General features: G+C 37.1%; 1 protein-coding gene across 1 annotated transcript in view; it reads left to right on the top strand.

Moving 5' to 3' along the window:
* Positions 1 to 14,797: 14,797 nt before the first annotated feature.
* tnn (tenascin N) overlaps positions 14,798 to 17,030 on the top strand; it is a 39,008-nt gene continuing 36,775 nt past the window's right edge. Inside the window, exon 1 of the mRNA XM_034703446.1 lies at positions 14,798 to 14,812. The gene's annotated coding sequence lies outside the window, so the exon portion shown is untranslated. The remainder of the gene's footprint in view (positions 14,813 to 17,030) is intronic.

Below are 17,030 nucleotides of genomic sequence, written 5' to 3'. Positions count from 1 at the left end.
AACACAGCCCACCCAATCAGACAGCACTAGTCAGGAGCCAAATAATAGTGATATATGTATGTCTTAACAAACTTAACAAAGCTTAACTGTGGCGTCTTGGAGAAAATGTGATTTTAGCTAGGGTCATGGTCAGAGCATGGCACCACATCTCAGTGGGAACTCCTCTGGTGTTTCAAATATTTGAAACCAGTTTGGAGTGTAGTCATTTCCAGCTGCCAAAACAAAATGTTCCTTTGCTTTCTATAACATAATATTATATTATATGGGACCATAATGTGATGGAATTTGGAAGAAGAAACAGAGGTGTTAGACCTCTTTGGATAAACCAGATCTTTGCTGGAAAGACTGGAAAATATCCAGCTGTTCCATACAATTGTATAGGCCACTCATAATTTAAAAAACAAGCACTACTACTTATATATTATCCTTACAGGCTATATGTTTTTCTTTAGTCTTTATCTAATGGTTGGAACTAATGAATTATTTTTTTTAGTGTTAAAGGGGCAAATGTTAGATACTTGTTTTTTATTTTCAGTTAAAAAAAGATGATTAAACAAGAATAGGGAGCTATATTAAACACTGTGAAAGAGACACATAATTTAGTTGTCTCATGACCAATCTGCATGCAATAACCGTCATTATATTCTATTCTATTATATATTATATTCTTTTACATTTATATATCAGTGAAGTGTGTGCCTATTTTCACCTTTAACAAAGACATTACAGTTACTAGAAAGTGTTATGTCTTGAAAGCCCTGTCTATATAAATGTGATTATAGTACATTTGAAATATTCTTCTCTCTCCGAGAAACCATCATCAAAGGTATGTAGAACCTGATGTTGTTACAAAGAGGAAATATGTAATAGTGAGACATATCCTGTATTTCTCTGGCTGGGTAAATAGTATGAATCTCTCATCTCAAGATGTTGTAAATTTCACAAGCAGAACCACAATTTCTAACTTACAACTGGAGTTTTATTTTATTATGGATGTCTCATATAACAGTTTTTGCCAGTAAAAAGAACCAAGCATATGTTAAAGTATTTTAAGATGCTTTAATGAATCAATGACAAAGCAATCCATTCAGACTGGATTATTAAACTTGGAAACTCATGCAGCCCACTGCAGAGGTGCATAGTGAGAAAAAGTGATTCAAGAAAATGAGGAAATGAAAATATATTGTCACTTAGAGCATTTAAACTAAGCGGGCCATTGAAACAAACTGTGTCAGGTTTTCTGCCCTGATGTTTTTCTTGTGTGTAACATTTAATCTCTGTTATTAATCCAGAAGAGCCTATAGCTGCGTTCAAAAACACCTACTACTTACTATATAGTAAACCAAGAGTTAATGCCCATTTTGTGGAGCTGTCCGAATCCTGAACGAGAATTATTCAAGCTTACACAGTGAACTCATTGTTTCACACAATGCATAGTGAAAAGTAGTGTACAATCAGTGGTAACTAACTGAGCAATATATCCCATCATGCATAGTCATGTAAAGAAAAATGTCAGACTGACGAGAGGTGCTTGATCAGGGCTCTGTCTGATGTTGGTTCTGATTCTTCTGAACAAAATGATAAGAGTTAGAAGAAACACTGAGACGTGTTGGTGACGTTTTCATAGAAATAGAGGCGTTTCATAGAGAGTAAAGGATTTCTACTTAATTCAAAGCTTAATCCGAAAAGGCAACTTGGTAGAAATTTTTTAAGACATTTCACCTGTCCTCCAAAAGGCTTCTGCATTCACTTCATTATAGGGAGTAGGTGTAGGGAATGAGTCTGGGATTTCAGACACATCCTATGTCTCTGTTGAGGAACTGCATATTCCTGCAACAGCATCATTTGGTTATACCTCAAGCATCCTGGTACACACCTACAGGTCTTTGGCCGTTACGATACCTTCACTGACACATCAGCATGGGAACTCCTTCTCGCTTTAGTAATTAGTGTCCATTTGAAGAAGATACGGCTCATTTAGTGAGAGGCCATGACCTGACTGACTCAGAGGTCTCTCTTTTCCAGACCTCAGGAATGTCTAGAATCCCCTGAGAGAGAGAGAGAGAGAGAGAGAGAGAGAGAGAGAGAGAGAGAGAGAGAGAGAGAGAGAGAGAGAGAGAGAGAGAGAGAGAGAGAGAGAGAGAGAGAGAGAGAGAGAGAGAGAGAGAGAGAGAGAGAGAGATACATGTACATCTTTCCTCTTTAAATCTTTATATTTTAATTTTACATTTCTGTAAATAATCTATAGTCATCTGTAAAAGATAAATGAAATTATTATTATTATTGTTGTTGTTATTAGTATTACTGTTGTAATTATTATTTTTGTTGTTGTTAGTATTATTATTGTTATTTTTATTATCATTATTATCTTTATTATTCATATATTTTCTTTCTTCTATACAGCTCTGTTAGTTTAACATCGAATCTTATTATTCTGTAATTGTTTGTAATTTTGTGTTTTATTTCTTTTTAAGCTTTAGCAATGATTACGTATGTTTTCCATGCTAATAAAGCCCTTTGAATTGAATTGAATTGAATTGAATTGAGAGAGAGAGAGAGAGAGAGAGAGAGAGAGAGAGAGAGAGAGAGAGAGAGAGAGAGAGAGAGAGAGAGAGAGAGAGAGAGAGAGAGAGAGAGAGAGAGAGAGAGCTTATGGCATTCATGGAGTCACATCCTTAATGAACTAATTCACACACTGATGCACTGCATTTTTACACAGCCAGTTTTACACAGTAGTTGGACTAAGTGGTGAAATATTGTGCTGCTTAGAATTGAACTTCCCCTCTCTAATTATTTCTGTAATACCATTCTAGAGACTCATGTGTTTTTGTTGTTTGTGCAGTGCAGTGCAGTTTGTTTGATTTCTTTGATGAAACCACATACATCCTCTTATCTTTCTCTTTGATTTTATTTGATCATTTCCATTCTATTCTCTGTGAAGCACTTCAGTTCACATTTGTTGTCCTTAAATGTGCTCTATAAATAAACTGACTTGACACACACATTTGAAAGCAATAAATAAACAGACCTATCATAATCTTCAAAGACAATCCTCTTTACTTCATACATTTAGCCACAGTCATGTTTATTTCAGAGTTCAAAAAGCAGTGTTTTGCAGGAAATAGGAAGAATATATATATTTTTTTGTATTTTGAAGCATAAAATACATGAAATTCAAAAAGTAAAGTTGATATGAGGTCACTTTGTTATTGAAATGCTTTACTTGTATATCTACACTGTTTTATGCCACAGTTTTGATCAATGTTAAGAGAATGCATGAGCAGCAGGGATTTCCTTAGCTTCATCATCACAAATGCTAAGCTGATTAGTCAAAACGTGTGATCAGAAGGTACTATTGGACACAAGGTTTAAAAACAAACATTTGTGGGGTTGTTTGGACATAGAAAACAAAATATTTGTATAGTTAATGCAAAAAAGAGAAAAATCTTCGATGAGTTAGAAACATTTAATTTCCTTGTGAAATGATACTGTAGGCATCACTCATACGCTCTAGTGTCTCATAGTACTTGTTTTTATCATTTTCTTACGCCGTAAGGTAGGAAATATTCTAAATATTATCAACTGCGATATTGTAAGATTCTGAGCTGAGTCTTCTGGGTCAAGTGAGAATGATGAGACTCATCTGCAGCAATGCTGCACTCACTCAGCTGATGAGAGAACTAAATGGAGAAAAGGACTTTTCTTCTCAGATTTAGAAACTGTGTATCTGTTGTAATCAAATCTTTGATGTGTAACATTCTAAAGATAAACATTAGCTTGTTTGAGTTTGGAATGATTGTCACAAGATGTGAATATAGGTGTGCAAAATCAAACGTTGTGTGCTTGACTTTATTTCAAGGTGTTAATTTAAATGTCAAGTTGAAAAGCAGAAATGCTTAAAGATGACAAGATCTGAATACAAATGAGTTCAATAGCTTTGGAGGCTGGAGAAGAGTAAAACGAAGCAGAGAGAGGGGGGATACAAACCCATCTGGGATTATACTTAGTCATTGGACCACCAAGGCTCTAGGAAGTTTAGTCCACAAGCTTTGAAAACATTCTCGACCCCGGAGAATCAGGTGAGGGGTAACTCCTGGTGCTGTTTTACAAAGCAGACGTTATCATTTTTCATCTGAGTTCAAGGAGGTTTTTATTTTATAGGACTTCACTTTTTCATGTTTATGCAGGTAATTAGCTATTTCGAACTCCCCAAAAGAGATCAAGACTACACAAATAGGATGTTATTTGTAACTGTCACTCTACCCATATGGATCCAATGAGTGTTGGCCTGTCATTCAAAGTCTATCCTGACTTGGCTTCCACTGTCAGCTGAAATCAGATGTCTCACTCAAAGGCATTTTTTTCTTATCTAGATAAAGGTTGAATAATCTATTGTACACAGATTGGTCATCAATGCTCAAAAAGTTAGACAGGATTTGTTTTTTAATAACGGTAATGGCCCAAACACAGGGGGACCCTTATAATAAGATGACCCCCCCTTTGCAAGGGTTAGGGTTAGACACATTTTTGGAAAAATACTTTTGGAGGACAACAATCTTGTTTTTATTAAACATCAATTTTAACTGACAAAAATGATGAAACATAAACACTGGATATCCCTGAAATAAAATATGATCATGTGTGTCAATTAACCACTTTTATTTTGATACCCTAAACTTTTTAACAACCTGTAGTCTATTGGATGGATGACGGCCCTGGTAATGGGTATACTTCTGATCCATCTTTCCAAAACATACTCGCATGCCCATTTATGGCAATCTTTTTGGGCTTGCTATCTTCAAACATTACCCTCTGTTACACCATACACCACATTTATTCACTTGTTTAGTGCTGCCCTCAAAACTATTTTCTTTAAAAAGGCATCATAACTCCACCATCACGTGTCTCACTTTTGAGCAACTGTGTTCACCATGTCTCTCTGCCTTTCATCCCCCTGACATTGTATGTGTTATTGTTAAACTGCTTCAGTTGTACTCACTTTACAATAAGAGACATAATGAATATTGACATTTAATGACTAAACCAAGATTATAATATGATACCTTTTTTTCAGAAGTATTATGGGACACAAGAAAACCTGTCTTAAGTCCAGGTAGTCACATTTTTGTGAAAATCTAGCCAATGAAAAGGAAGTGATACAACTGTACCTTCTGAACCTGCTTTAAAACAAAATATCTCACCTTCTTTCTCTCCTGACAGGGAAAACAGAAAAACCATCGTTGAGTCTCTGAGATCAAAAGGGCTTGGTTATGTCAGCCCGCCAGTGGAGCAGAGGTCACATCTCCACACAGAGTCCCTTTACAGGGTGACAGGGCCTTGAGGACTGGTATCCACATCAGCTTATGCAGGAAGCATATCTAACAGCTGTTGACACCAGCTTATCAGTCAGACTGCCTCTTGACTCGAGCTGCCTCTTCCAATAAGTCAATCTGCTTTATCATCTGCATACAAATAAACAAAGACTCATTAATTATCACTTTGATGATAGGTTTTAAGCTTAGGTTGTCCACTGTAAAGAACATGAGAGCCTAATTTAGAGCCTTGTTTTTTGTAGTTTGTTTTTTTTTGTGGAAAAAAATGAGACAACAAACGGCCTAGCGGTTAACAGCTCTGAGTTGTGATCTGAAGCAGATGTGAACAAAACACTTGAGACGTCACAAGTCTGATTTAAGACCACAGCTGTTTTTATATATCTTTATTGGATCATTTACGTTGTTCTTTTAACATATGCTGTCTAACAAATAAGAGGCCACATTAATAATAATCTTTAAAGAAAATCTAGTGGCCGTTTGTTTCAAATGCTAACAGTAGTTGAACAACATTAGCAGATAATGACCTTTAAACAAACTATTTCTGAACACATGTTGGCTTTGATATACTCTGGTAGTCAAAAACACATAAAAACTCAAATGTGGTGTGCATTAAAGATAACCAGTAACATGGAAACACATTAAGGTTGATGAAAAAGCGCATTATTATATATGTGTATCCACAAGTTTGTATATAGTTGCACAACGTGGTAAGCATCACAAAAAGCTGAACACACAAAACAGGCTTTAAAGGAATGAATATACAAATCCTCCATATGGAATTAGTTTATTTTCCCCAAATGACTTCTGCAGATCAATCTACACTGCATGGCCTAATCTGATCTGTTTTCCAGCAAAATCACACACGTTGAGTTTACACCAGTACAGAATCACATACAGCCTCTAAGATATTCACAAGTGTAAACATGCAGAAAGAAGGATCAGTACCAGCTTTGGACCAACTTCTTCTAATCTGATCATGTCACTTCCATCTAAACAAATGACAAAACATTGTGTCCCTATTTTTAAATGTTTGGACATCTTTGCACTGTGATGGAAAATTGTCAGCTTGGGTTTAGTCTAACCTAATAACTCTAGACAAGCCAGACATTTAGTTAGTTTTTGGATATTTCATGTGCTAGATATCTGTGCTCAAACCTGAATATTTTAGCTCCCCATCAGATCTAATCAAGTCCCTCAATCAACAGTTTCCAGATCCACAAGGAAACACCCAATCAGTGATGTTTAGTTCTCCTTACCACAGTTAGCCAGTGCATGATAACATACACTTCAAAGAGTGGAGTTAATGTGTGTTTTGTATACTGACTTGAAACGATCCTTTAAGGGATTCAGGTTTAAATTACAATCTTACATTTCCATTTAACAGACGCTTTTGTCCAAAGCAATGCACATCTGAGAGTAAGTACAATGCAAGCAAAGATCTAGACGGGAGGGAACAATGAGTGCCACAAACTGCTTCAAGTCCAGTCGGGCACAGGTTCTGACATGCAGTATGCAGAAGTTACTGAGAGTGGTTGTATGAGGACACAGTTATGCAGTAGTGACATTTTTGATGTCTTTAGAATGTATTTACCACATGTTCACAGGTCATCTCAGGCTGTCGCTTTGTCACAGCACAGCTTCTCTCATGGACACAAAGGTACAGTCTGTTGTCTTCCATTCTAACAAGCTGTAATACAAAAATAAGGCAATTTTGTTTGAGCACAAAAGCTCATTGTTGTAGTTGGGCTAAGAAACGTCATAAATACGTTTCGGAAAAACACAATGAGAGCATAAAATAGTTCCACATTGACTTTTGGTTTCACACGGGACATGAAGTGCAATTTTTGAATGCTTTATTGCTCTTTGAATGTCAAAAATATCACTACAGAAATTCTGTAAGTGCTTAAATGCAATTACAAATTTTGTGTCACTTCAAGGGAACTGTTCAACATTTTTAGGATTTGTCCATATTCCCCCTTTTTAAAAGTCAGGTCAGCATCATTACCAATTCATAGCAGGGAGACCGTTATCCTAGCCTTGCTTACATGCTCGGACTTTGAAAAAAGGGTCTTTTGTATAGTTGTCTTAGCTAGTAGCTAGTTAGTTTAGCCTTGCATAACTGTATGACTGAAACACAGGTCTCTTGTGTAAAAGTCTTTTAAACTAGGCTGATCCATCACCACCTGACTGCCATCCCACATGTCTTAAAATTGATATGTGCTTATATATGTGTGTGATGTAAATTGTAACTTTGAAAGACATTTTTGACATGATGTATTTTTTTTTACTAATGGTAAAGATCAGCCGACTAAATCTAAACAAAATAGTGGAACCACTTGTAATACCTGTGTATGCTACATTAGACTAACTTGGTGTTCACAAAAGAGTCGTAGTTACCCTGAAGACAATAATGTATCCCCCCCACGCACATACAGAAGTTTGCTCACAATATTCAAAGACATGGCAGGAAATATCGGAGCACCTTGCCATAGAAGCATTTATATTAAAAAGCAGGAAACTTGAATTCTTTCAAACTTTAAAATGAGCTTACTCATAAGTGATAAATACATGCTAATGTTAATTAGATCTGTGTCACAACTGGTCATGTTCCAGGTAATGTGTATGAACCAGTATGACATTATGCAGCCCTTTCCCCATTTGTAAACAATTCTTGGAAGTTCTCATATCCAGTTGTTCTAAATACCAATATATCAGGAGAGCTGATATTTATCTTGGCTGGGAAGAATAACAAGTTGATTGTAAAAAGCTTCAGCAGGCGTGAAGGAGTGGATAATAAATGGCTTCCTCTGTTCAGCTCTCACACTAAATTCTGAAATCTGCTGAAGGGAACATGTTGAGAGGGAAGATTAAGATATTTCAGCAATGCTCTTTGCATCATTAGTTCTGTCAAAAACATAGAATAATTTGCAAATATCAACAGAGTCTATCATTATATTGCAGAGTGTAATGTGTTGTGACAAGTCTTTGATTAAAAAAAGTGCATATGCAAGACAAACAAATGCACTGTCACATTTTCACACAATGATATCCAGCTATTGATGTTGGTCTTCTTTTCGTTTGTTTTTTTTTGCAATAATAAGCACATATCAGTTATTTTTTACTTAATAACACTTGATTTATGCAGCTTATATGCATAAACTGTCTCAGCATAACTGTATTTACTGAGGTCACTGATCACCTAGTAAAACAAACACCATCATATGGATACACATACTTTAACTGACAGAGAACATCTCTTTCCTGGTAATGATTTTCTCTTCAGGAAGATCATTGTCTTTGTTTTTGAAGCTTACATCTGGTCTCTTGCTTTGAAAGAAAGAGTCATTAAATAAAGAGCATGGGAAAATGTTACCCAAATCATCTTCCAACCTAATTGAAAAGTAGATGCTAAAGTGGTGTCTGGGCCAGTGTTTCTCACTATAATGAAGCGAACATGAACAAGCACATCTGGTATTGTTATACTACAGCCAACCGTTATTTCCAGACATGGCTTTTAATGTGTGAGTTTTAAATCTGTCAGTGTCAATTACCATTATAATCTCTGGAAATGCAAGTTTATTAAGAGACTTTCACATTAAGCACGTGACAGCAAGTGTGTAATGATAAATAAGGACGATTTTTCCAGACATGGAGGATAAGAGGGGCTGCTGTTGCATATTTATAGAAAAAGGTGATTAAAATGTAGAGAAGAGCATCCCAGTAGGGAGGAAGACTTACAGGAACTAAATCTGTGATGATGTCCCATATGGCTTTGTTTTAATGAGGACTCCAAGGGAGAAACAGACAGTAAAAATAAACAAATTGCAGACTAAATCAATAGGTACAGATCATTATATACAACTGTTGACCTTCTTACTTGTCATGTTTTGAAGTTGATGCCAAAAACACCTACATTCATCAGCTACAGATTTATAGTCAACTTCTGCTCGAGTGGAAAAAGGTTGGAGGGAAGTTCAGAGGTATGTTGTTACTTCTAATAAGAGTTCTGAGTCTTTTTTTCCAAGGAAGAGAAAAAAGTACAGACATGCATCACTTTAAAGTAAACGTAACATAAAATTCATGCTGCCGTGAAGAGTTCTGTTACATCTGCTGTTAGTGTAGGGTACGTTTCCCAGCACTGGTCTGAAAGTGACAAGCCCATGCAATAGACAGTCATATTTTTCTGAAAATGTAGTGACATGCATGAAATATTTTCTCATTGTCGCATGAAGCACTGTAAATGTCATCACCTCCCCCACAGCATGTCTGAGCAAGAGATAAGTGAATGAAGGGAGTCCAATTTGCATGTTTGACAGTCTTTGATTTTTTTATGAAAAGTAACTACCGATCAACTGCAACCAAATTATTTCAAGAATGCAGGATGTTTTTCCAAAACTGAGATTGGCCAATGTTTCTAACCAAACCACAGAAAGCTAATGTAGAATGATGTTTTGATGTTTTCAATGTTTGAAAATTGGTACAAGGGTTTGTGGATGGTTGCTGACAGAAATAGAAACATATGATTGTTTACACTTCAGAAAATATTCTTGCCAACTGATCTTTTTAAATGATTCGTGTAAGTGTGGTTATGGGTGTCTGTGTGTGTGACTGCAAACCTCTTGGCCAGTCTGGAATGGTTTTTGAAGTTTTCTGTAATTGGCTCCAAACTGTTGAAGCTGATCTCAGATTAGCAACTTAGCAATGAGCACACATTTCTGAACTCGAACACATTTCTGAACTCGAACACAAACTTGACAGACACGGGGGCACCAGTTGGCCTCATGGTTTAAAAGCACCCTATGCACAGAGGCTTTATTTCACATTGCAGCAGTTCTGGTGCTGGTTCTGCTCCCTGCCACGGCCCTTTGCTACATGTCTTCCACTAATTTATATTTCCAGCATTCTCTGCCTCTCTTCAGCTGTCTAACTAGGGATGGGTACCTTTCACATTTGAACCGATACAGTACCGATACCCGGTACCTGGGAATCGGTACCTTTGCTACATGTCTTCGATTAATTTATATTTCCAGCATTCTCTGCCTCTCTTCAGCTGTCTAACTAGGGATGGGTACCTTTCACATTTGAACCGATACAGTACCGATACCTGGTACCTGGGAATTGGTACCGGTACTCAACGGTACCAATTTTTGGTACTTTTGTGTGTTTATGTGGTAATAAATGTTAATTTGTTTAATAATAAAATCTCAAAATGTTTAAATGTAACATATTTATTTGATTTAAAATGAAATTAACAGAAACAGGATTATATAGGTGATTAGATATATTAGCTGACACGTGCTCGTGATGTCTAATTGCTCTTTCGGGAGTTTATCAATTAACACACGTGAATGCCTGCGGACGGGAAAAAGTCAGTTCTCCGTCTCTTTACAATAACAGGACACACAACGGTCGGTACCTATAAAAGTACCGAATTCGGTACCCATCCCTATGTCTAACCCTATCTAATAAAGGCATAGAACTGCCAGAAGAAAACCAAAACATGACGGACCCAAATAATGGCAAAAGACATGTTGATTATGAAACTGAGATACCAACATTGATAAAAAATGCATGCTGACTCCCTCTGTTTCATGTAAAGATATCTCATTGAGCAGTGATATATTAACTTGGTTGTACATCTCTGCATAAGATTTCAACACAATTTTATACATATCTAGAAAGATGTGCTATGATCTGATTCAGCATGTTTGAGTGAATCTGATGCATTGCAAGCTGATGTTGTTCATAACGTGTTAAATGTAATCTATCAAATAGATTGAAATACTGATGATCCGCGTAGAGTTATGTAATGACATCCGTCATCTGCGCTTATTTACATCCAGGTAGTAGAGCATGATAGCAGAACCCTTAACTGAAGCTACATCCCAGGCTAGTGGTGGGTGGCTGCGCTACAGCTTAGACACAACACATCTGACATTTCGGGCCAACAATAATACAAATTTGTTTAACCCACTAGTAATTCTGGTGCTGACTAGCAAGGTGACAACATGGAATCTGCTTCTTTATTTGATCATTGACCATTTGATCGGACATTTAGACCCATAGGTCAGTGAATCAATATAATAACGTGTAGAAAAACAGTACTGGAATTATGACTCAAACACATACGAACTTTATAAATGCAATACACAATAAAATACTTCTTTATCAAGTCTATCCAATATGTTGAGGGAAATGCTATACATCACTGAGTTCACCCGTTAAAAAGGAAATTAAACCAGTGTTCTTTATCTTCCTTTCTTACTCATTTTTCCTGATTCTAGGGGCTTTTATCTCCTCTCTGTCAAAGCTCATTAATACAACACCGATGTAGATCTCCCCATTGCTTCTTTTGATGGCAAAGACCAAAGAACTCTGTACTTAATAATAAGACTCTCAAAATGATGAAACAAACTCAAGCCAACCTAATCTTTTTGGTCTGTGTTCTCTCTTCATAGCCCAATTGAAAGTGTCCTACTTTCATACCTCTCTGACAAAAGAAACGAGTAAGATGGGTATAAAGTCTGAAGTTTTGCATTACACGCACTGATTTTCCAAGGCAACGTGTTTACTTTCACAGGTAGTGTAAATTCTCTGCAATATCATCATGAAGCATCTGGCAATTCATTCATCTTTGTCCCTGTATGGCCCAAGGAGCAGCTTGCCTCTAAAAACACAGGAGACATCTCTGCAGGATGACAGATATTATCTTTCAGGAGTTATGTTTCTTTCCAGAGCCAATAATATCATCCTTGTTTGTTATACTTTCTTCTAAAGGTTGGAAATTATGCTAAAAGAAACGTGTCATCCATCCATGACTTACCCATCATAACTATGGCATCCTCAACAAAACATATAAGCAAAATATAAAAAGTCACCACACTTCCAAGCAGCACTAATAAATACCATCTTTTAACAATGGATTACAAGTTGATGGTACTTTATTTGTCATCTGAACAGGAGCAGGTCAAGATAAATATTAACAGTTTCAGAAGCATGCCACATATTAGCTTTGGCTTGTTAAATATCTCATGTGTAGTGTAATGCTACCAGCTCTCAACTCAGCTAATTCAAGTCACTGAACTGGTGCACTTTTTTTAGATTATTCATACAAATAATAGACAAATAACATGGCTTGCTGTTTGTTTATTGTACTATCAGCAGTGTATTTGCTCCTCTTAACAGGCTTGCCTGTTTGCCAAGTGTTTATCATACATTGACATTTTTGTTCGAGAAAGTTTATGGAAGGGAGGATTATTGTTGGGTATTCCACAGAGACTATGGTGGACCATGGTAATGAAAAGCAAGCTTGAGCAAAGTTCTCTGGTGCGTCATGAAATGGCTCTAGGTTCCACTCTTTTAGCTTCTTTTGACTCTTTTCTTTAACGGCTTCAATCATTCTATGGCAATGATTAGCTAAAAAATTATCAACTGGTGTACAATGTTCTGTGATAGCTTGATATTTGCCAAATTGTTTCTCTTCCTCGATTTCCCTCGTCTTGCCACACATGGCTGTCAACAAACCAGTGAGGGACCTCACAGTGGCAATGTCCTTAAGTTATCCTATGGTTCTACCCAACTGTACAGGACCCCAGAGATTTTGTTTTCAATGATTAATAGTTTGTTTTCCTTTTTCAACTTCTTTTGTTTGATTTCATTAGCTTTCATGGAAGCTGTCTTTAGTTTCTCACAAACTCACTTATGATACACTGAACAGGAGATAAGCAAAGTTTGCAACTAGCTACTTAAAGTAGTGGAGAAGTTACATTTTCTATGGTTTTCAGACAGGGAATTGCTAAATGCCTTCCTGTTGCCGTGGTATGGTGCCAGGGAAATAAGTACTCGGGCACTGTGAAAACCACTAAGGTTGCTATCTGTCTGAGTCAAATTGAAAAACGGATGACAATTTTGTCAGATTATTTTAGGGATGTTCTGATTTTCTAGTCGTTTACAAATAAATTTCATTTCTGACCAATCAACTGGTTTAAATGTAAGAAAAGTAGCTAGAGGTGTTAGCTAGTTTTAATTTGGCATGTTTTTGAAAAGGATTTATTCTACTAAGCTAGTTGGTATTTTTAAGTGGTTGATTGGTGTAACTATTCAAAACCACTTCCAATGTGCTAGGAAAAGACCAAATATCATAGATGTTGAATATGTCTAACCATAAATGTAACAGGCAGGATTTGTGTCTGTACAAACAACCACACCTGCCCTCTCAGCTTCAGCTCCAGTTTCACTTGAACAACCATGACTTCTCTGTGTTCCCGCAGAAACACGAAACCTTTCTTATATATTTAGAGACAAACAGCCACTGTCAGCTTGAAGTATTGCCAACCTTGACACAGGGTACTTTGGTCATGGTGGTCAATGGTGATGTGCGTGTTCTGTTCCTGTTTGTGTGCATGCAATCAGTTGCCTGCATTATTTCAAACTTCGATGTAAATACAAATGCAAAACTGAAACAGGGCATTGTCTTCTTTGTATGCTTATAGTGATCAAAGGGTGAAAACTTTTCACCGGGACACTTGTGGTTTATGTGTCGCCTTGAAGGAGTTAGCCTGGTATTCGTCTCCGCAGTGTGCTTCCTGGTGGTCTGTTTTTACAGAACACTGCAGAAAGAATTGTACTCGAAAGTAAAATCAAGTCAAGATTTCTAGTGTCTAAGTGCCAATCATCCAACCAACAATAATTGTTCCTCAGAATTCTTTTGATTGTTATCACCATTGTCAAGAACCAAAAAACACCCAGAAGGTTGTTTTTTTCTCAGGAAATGTGGTGTTAGTTTGTATCCAGTTTTAATGCAATCTGTATGTTGCTGTTGTGAACTTGTCATTGAAATCCAAATTTACCCTGTTATTGTGTACTGTTTTGGTTTTAAAAAATGTATAGTAAAAAAAAAAAAACACTTTTCCCAGAGGTACTTCTGTCCTAAGCTGACTGTATATTTGTATTGGCTCTGATCTTACCCCATTGAATCCAAACTTCTTCAGTTACTGTGGTGTTTTAGAACCTGCTCCCTCTGCTAAAAAGATTATATCCAACCTTCTCTGCTTACATATGCAGGCAGAAAAAAGTTATTATAAAGTGACAAAAGTTTCAAGGCAATGAAGAAGAAAGGTGAGAGGCTTGTTTATAGGTGGACTGTTATTCACTGAGGGGTAATGCAGCTCATTATCTCCCCCCCCCCCCCCCCCCCCTCCTCTTCTTCCTTTCCCTTTGCATTCAATCATTTAAGGAGAGAAGGAGAGAAGACACTCCCAAACTAGCTGCCCATTGGCCTATAGGCATTTGGGAGAGATTTTAACAATTGAAGAGGGAGGGGGAGAGCAAAAGTCACTGGCACTGCAGAGGTCTTTGAATCACTGGTCCGGGCCTGTCAACAGGTGGCAGAGGGAGAGGCTTGGTGTCGCTTGGTCTTTCAGAGAAAAGAGAGACAGAAAGTGAGGAGAGGAAGAGAGAGTTGAAGAAAACCCTAAAGGGTGAGGAAACTTTTATTTTGTCATTTACAACAAGAACTTGATTTGCACCTTGCTCAGTATTTATTTTATTTGCATTTGTACTCTTTTAACAGGCTTTACTACAGTTTTATGTACTTTTTGCAGTCATTTGTTTTATGAAAATCATACAAATGTAGACCAATAAAAGCTGTATTTACTGACTATTGAGAAAAACATCTTCTTGACAGTTTTAATGTTGAAGTGCACCCTTGTTCATTTCTCTAAAACCCTCAGAGTCTTAAAGAAATAGGTTTTGTTCCTTTTTGTCACTGTTTTCTGTACCTTCCAATATTTGCCATGCTGAAATGTTGGTCTCAGCTGTGCTGGTTCCAGCTTGCCTTTCATTTCATTCATCTGAAGTCCCCTAGTTTAACTTGACACCTGGAATTTATTAAGTGTCCCGGCACTGAAGCTTATGTTATTTTGGGTTTGCATGGCAGCACTTTGTCTGTAAAACGTTGTGTAATTGTTGGCCTGTGATAAATAGTGTCAAGAAGAGGAGATTTACCCACTGAATCCAATTATGTGATGGTGCTCAGTTTATTAAGATTGGCATGCCTTCCTGCATTCACAGAAGCATTTGAAAGTGCCCTGATTTCAGTTGAAAAAACTACACAAAAAGTACACTTGCACAAATTCTGCACAGAAGTATGAATTCCCTGTACTTTAAGGCCAATGTTTCTTTTGTTAAACTATAGTTTTTACTGGTCAGCCCCCTTCCAAGGTCAAATACTGAATATTTTTTTCACTCATTATTAATGCAACATCTAGAAAAAACAGGTATATAGATATTATGGCGAAAAAACGTTCAACTACTTTGTAAAATGAGATGCAGCTAACATGTACTAACCAAAAGTACTTAACAGTTTAAATCAGCCACAACTCACAAACTACAGCATATAGGAATCACTGCTTATTAATACATCAAAACTAAATCATCCAAAATTATGATAATATCAAATTGACATGGAACAAACTGGTTGGCAGATTTATAAATGTTTAGACAATATTACACAAATCAGCAGAGTTATGACCCCCTTGGAGGAGCTGTGACAGCCTTTAATTTCTGCAGAAAAATATTCATGGTATTATTTACAGCTGGTTTTCAGTTAATACCCACACTGTGTCAAGGATAGCCCCACTGTCCATCAGCACACTACAAACGCTAATTTTTCTCTATGATAAAGATTTATTATAACTATGTCCTGGGATGACATATTCTCACGGGGCTGTTGATCCAGTTGATTTACCTTTAATGCTACTGTGCTGGCACGGGCAATACACAGAAGCCCTCCAAAATGAGCTACAGATGTGGGCCCTCAGCCATGCAAAATGATAGAGAGAGGGAAAGAGAGAGAGAGAGAGAGAGAGGGAGAGAGAGAGGGAGAGAGGGAGAGAGAGAGAGAGAGAGAGAGAGAGAGAGAGAGAGAGAGAGAGAGAGAGAGAGAGAGAGAGAGAGAGAGAGAAACATACACCCATATTACCCTGAGTGGGTGGCTTATAAGTGTTCAGATTGCTTAGTGTGACTCCTTTCATGGACTTCTCACAACTCAGCTCTTTCATATGCTCTTACTGATTAAAAATACCCCTGGGTACATAAAAGCTACTCAAAACACGTTTTTGTTATTTTAAAAACGTATCTCCGTCTAGAACTTAGGCTGTGTTATTAATGCTTTGGTTGTGTTATTTTTTTTTCTTTGGTTGTGTTATTTTTTTTTCTGTCCACTTGGTTAGCTTTTCATTTGACAGCCAAACTAAAGTGGAATAGAACCTCTACAGTCCTTATCGAGTTCTGCTTGTGGTCTGCATAGCAGCAGGAGGCAGACAGAATCATGAAGATATGAGCTCTGCTCGCAGACGATAATTGCTTTCAGGCTTGTTTTATTCATTTTAGGGAGGCTGTTCTGTTTGCAAGCTGCTGCTGATAGTGGGAAAGAGGAAGGGGAAATGGAATGTCCACAAGTTTGAAACCGCACATAAAGGCTCAACCTCCAGCTCCTTTTTTTTAAACCCTCACTTCATCTCATCCATAGACTGTGGAGGTTTGGTTCAATGAGATTTTTCTTGTGCTGAGACCCGGCAAAACAGTCAGCCTTTTGTCTGAGGGTTAATGGCTCTCTAGAGACGATGAGGCAGACTGACCAAGTTTCCTTCTTCTTCCTATCTCTGTGTACTTAGTGTATCTGTATTCCAAATACAA

The sequence above is a fragment of the Notolabrus celidotus genome, chromosome 15 (genome assembly GCF_009762535.1).
Source record: "Notolabrus celidotus isolate fNotCel1 chromosome 15, fNotCel1.pri, whole genome shotgun sequence".
NCBI lineage: Eukaryota > Metazoa > Chordata > Actinopteri > Labriformes > Labridae > Notolabrus > Notolabrus celidotus.
Note: the sequence above shows the minus strand (reverse complement) of the source record. Positions and strands in the feature narration are given on the sequence as shown.